This window comes from Schistocerca americana, chromosome 8 (assembly GCF_021461395.2).
Source record: "Schistocerca americana isolate TAMUIC-IGC-003095 chromosome 8, iqSchAmer2.1, whole genome shotgun sequence".
Lineage (NCBI taxonomy): Eukaryota > Metazoa > Arthropoda > Insecta > Orthoptera > Acrididae > Schistocerca > Schistocerca americana.
In genome coordinates, this window is record NC_060126.1 from 309,715,142 (window position 1) to 309,719,993 (window position 4,852).

The 4,852-nt window shown below is 45.6% G+C and overlaps 1 non-coding gene across 1 annotated transcript; it reads left to right on the top strand.

The window, feature by feature from the left end:
- Positions 1-3,896: 3,896 nt before the first annotated feature.
- On the top strand, positions 3,897-3,971 carry Trnas-cga. Its single transcript has one exon. It is a non-coding gene; the product is annotated as a tRNA-Ser (tRNA).
- The last annotated feature ends 881 nt before the right edge of the window (positions 3,972-4,852 follow it).

Here is a 4,852-nt window from a genome sequence, read left to right on the forward strand (position 1 = left end):
TCCCCCAAATTCCGTTTCTGCTGTAGAACCCGATCTTCGACCTCACTGGCCACGTTCCACTTCACAAAACAGAGTACAACGAACATATCGGGAAGATAATTACATAAATTAATAACAAATTCACAGAACCACTGGACATGTTTTTATCTCTGTGGCAGTTGAGCACAATGTCTGAATGGACAGACACAAACCTTAGTAATAGAACAGTGGTCTGAAGCTCTGAACTAAAAAAGGTTTTCAGACCTAAGCCACATGACTGAACAGAAAAGTTTACATTCAGGGTTTATGAGCAGTTTTGTCTCATGCCAGTGGGACACGGACTTACAGTGCGAAAGCCACTCAAAACCAAAGAGTACCGCAGGGGTGATGGGAGTTGAAAATTACGAGGAGAGACAGGAAAATAAACCAGTGGATTGGGGAGTACAGTGGAGTGGAATTTTTAATTAAGATTGTAATGAAAATGAAATGAGGGTTTGCGGAATCTGTAACCAGGCGAATGAATGGTTGGTGTACCCTTCACGCTAACAGACAGGAAAGGACTGAGGCTACAACCTAATGGCAGCCAAGAAGGTGACACCACAATGTGCAAGAACTATGTCTATGCGTACAGCTCAGGCCCGAAACATATAAAAACTTCTAGAGGTAATCTGTATCTGGCAGTGAATGTTAAATGACCAATGATGATGAAGATGCTGATGATGATTATGATCATGAACTGTGGCGCGAGAGAGAGCCCTAGCATGGGAGGATTTTTTTCTTGTCACTGTAGACAAATGGCAGAATTCAGTGCATTTCTAGATCGTGCATCCTTCTTCATGAGGACACGGGAGCTCTTCTTTGTCCTTATAGTCTGACGATGGATCGATTTGCCCGACAGCAGAGTTAGCGTTGGAAAGATTGTCAGTGTGAGTACTTAAAGAGTTGGACTAAACATCAGTAAGTTTTATAAACAGTTTTAAAATTTGAATAAAACACTGAAGAAATGGAAAGTGTTACATCACGATGTACCAGTCCAATATATGAAGTTTTATGAATATGTTCGCTACACAATGGGTGTTAAATAATTAAACTTCCATTGCATTCAAAATAGATGGCCATCAACGGCAGTATGAGGTGTGACCGCCACAGGTGCAAAGCCACCAAATGCCGTTTACACATTTGTTGCGTTAACTGTAGTGCAGGGTCTCGCATTATCCTGATGGAATACACCATTTACTAGCCTGGTAACCTGGTCGTCAATGGTACCATTCTTGCCATATCCGGTCTTCCCTTAAGAATCGTAAAATCCGCCATGTTTTCTTATCGAAGAGCTTCCCGCACTACGAATCCAGGCGTTGCAGAGGTATGGGTAGAGTGTGTCCTTTCTGTAACCTTTCAACAGGCCATCTAGGAATGCTTTGACACCAATCTGACCGACACAAAACGAAGAGAGAGTTTCTTCGATGACCACTGCAGAATTCCACTCAATGTCCGAGCTGAGCCTCATTCTACACCACACAAGTCTCTGTTGTCTGTGGTGTGGTGTCAGCTTTAAACGAGACTTAGCAACTGGTCATCTCACTCCAGCTGCCAGTAATCTCTTCCTGATGGTTACATTCCACCTGCAACATCTGTCCGCAAGTCAGTTGTCATCAGTTTGTTCATCAGAGGTAGTCGAACTATCTGATCTTCTCATGTTTTAGTCCTTCTGAAAGAATCCGTGTCTACTCTTCATACGACACTGTTGTCCAGAGACTATCTCGTCACAATTTATGCAGTCGTTGCACTGCAATCAACAGCGATCTGACGGTATGGTGCTTTCATGAAGCCAATGATTCGATCTTTCTCAGAGTCTGAAAGTTTTGGACAAGTTGCACGGGCGCTTTCTCTAGAAATGTTGGGTTGCAGTCTACACCTACGATGTTCCAGTAACAACATACCCAGAACGCATCACGAGCTCACTGCATTCTTCAATAGGAATGTCTTTTTCTGTACCGAAAAAACTGAAAACAAGTTGGTATAAGGACGTAATTTGATCAGCATAGCGCACATACATGAAAATAATGCAGTACTAGTTCGACAACGTACGGCCAATTCCTTCGTGGTGTGACATTGCGTCGCCGTCAGTGTATCTTTGCTTGTCACTATTGAGCGTTGTATCGGTAGATTTACAATTCTGAATTTTCCTTTCTTTCGGTTCTTTCCTCAGTATAATTCGTCTCTAATTAGGTATCTCAAACAAGTTGAGAGCAAACCTTTGGTATTTTCTAAGATCCTCAGAATTTAGATCATTTATTTTCTCTCCAAGACTCGATCAGAATACTGTTACCTGTGTCATCACTGGTTGCGAAGCAACGAGTCGTCATCGCTAGTTTCGGCGGCGATTATATTATTGGCTTTGTAACTGCTGGAGGAGAAAGCAACCGAAAGAAGAGGGCCGTCATCATACACGGCACTGCGTCACAAAGGGGGCCATGAAATTGGCTGACGTTGTTAGCGGCGGGCGCGGTGTGACTCATCACACCTCTCTCTCTCTCTCTCTCTCTCTCTCTCTCTCCCTGTCCGTCCCCCTACTCCTCCCTCCCCTCTCCGTAGCACATCCTGTCGACGCACCTGCCTGGAATCCCATGCTCCCATCGCAGTCTATCGATGAAGTCCCTGGGTACGCTGTTTATTAGCCCCACTCCGCCAGTTCTCTGCCCACTTCACGAGGCCATCGTGAGCTTTTTAGCTGGAAATTCAAAATCACATATACAAATCTATTTTTTAAATATAAATGTATTTAAAAAAGATTATTGTCTTAATATGGTAATCACTTTACTGGCAGTTGTTGCGGTTACAATATGTCGTTTTTTAAATTTAAATACTGATTTTGCATCGATATGAAACTCAGCAGTTCTTTGTTTTTTTTTAATATACACTGAAGTGCCAGAAACTGGTATAGGCATGCATATTCAAATACGGAGATATGTGAACAGGTAGAATACAACGCCGAGGTCGGCAATGCCTATATATGACAAGTGTCTGGCGCATTTGTTAGCTCGATTACTACTGCTACAATGGCAGGTTATCTCGATTTATCTGAGTTTGAACGTGGTGTTTCAGCCGACGCACGAGCAATGGGACACAGCAAGGTCGAAATAGCGATGAAGTGGGGATTTTCCTGTAGGTCCATTTCACGAGTCTACCGTGAATATCAGGAATACGGTAAAACATTAAACCAGAATGAGATTTTCACTCTGCAGCAGAGTGTGCGCTGATATGAAACTTCCTGGCAGATTAAAACTGTGTGCCCGATCGAGACTCGAACTCGGGACCTTTGCCTTTCGCGAGCAAGTGCTCTATCAACTGAGCTACCGAAACACGACTCCGGCCCGGTACTCACAGCTTTACTTCTGCCAGTACCTCGTCTCCTACCTTCCAAACTTTACAGAAGCTCTCCTGCGAACCTTGCAGAACTAGCACTCCTGAAAGAAAGGATATTGCGGAGACATGGCTTAGCCACAGCCTGGGGGATGTTTCAGGAATGAGAATTTCACTCTGTAGCGGAGTGTGCGCTGATATGAAACTTCCTGGCAGATTAAAACTGTGTGCCCGACCGAGACTCGAACTCGGGACCTTTGCCTTTCACGGGAAAGTGCTCTACCAACTGAGCTACCGAAGCACGACTCAGGCCCGGTACTCACAGCTTTACTTCTGCCAGTACCTCGTCTCCTACCTTCCAAACTTTACAGAAGCTCTCCTGCGAACCTTGCATAACTAGCACTCCTGAAAGAAAGGATATTGCGGAGACATGGCTTAGCCACAGCCTGGGGAGTGCTAGTTCTGCAAGGTTCGCAGGAGAGCTTCTGTAAAGTTTGGAAGGTAGGAGACGAGGTACTGGCAGAAGTAAAGCTGTGAGTACCGGGCGTGAGTCGTGCTTCGGTAGCTCAGTTGGTAGAGCACTTGCCCTCGAAAGGCAAAGGTCCCGAGTTCGAGTCTCGGTCGGGCACACAGTTTTAATCTGCCAGGAAGGTTCAAAACATTAAACCTCCGACACCGCTGCGGCCGGAAAAAGATCCTGCAAGAATGGGAGCAACGACGACTGAAGAGAATCGTTCGACGTGACAGAAGTGCAGCTCTTCCGCAAATGGCTGCAGATTTCAGCGCTGGGCTATAAAGAAGTGTCAGCGCGCGAAATATTCAACGGAACATCATAGATATGTGGTTTCAGAGCCGAAGGTCTACTGGTGTACTCTTGATGACTACACAACACAAAGCTTTACGCTTCGCCTGGACCCGTCAACACCCACATTGGACTGTTGATGACTGGAAACGTTGCGTGGTCGGAGGAGTCTCGTTTCATATTGTATCGAGCCGATGGGCGTATACGGGTACAGAGACAGCCTCATGAATCCATGCACCCTGCACGTCAGCAGGGAACTATTCAAGCTAGTGGAAGCTCTGTAATGGTGTGGGGCGTGTGCAGTTGGTGTGATATTGGGAGCCCCGATATGTCTAGATACGACTCTGACAGATGAAACGTATATCAGCATCCTGTCTGATGACTTGCATCCATTCATGTCTATTGTGCATTCCGACGGGCTTGGGACACCGCACACGTCCAGAATTGCTACAGAGTGGGTCCTGGAACACATTTTGGGTTTAAACTTTTCCACTGGCCACCAAACTCCTCAGACATGAACATATTGAGCAAAACTGGGATTCCTTGCAACGTACTGTTCAGAAGAGACCTCCACCCCTTCTACTCGTACGGATTTATGGACAGCCCTGCAGGATTCATAGTGTCAATTCCCTCCAGCAGTACTTCAGACATTAGTCGAGACTATGCCATGTGGTGTTGTGGAACTTCTGCTCGCGCGGCCCTACACGA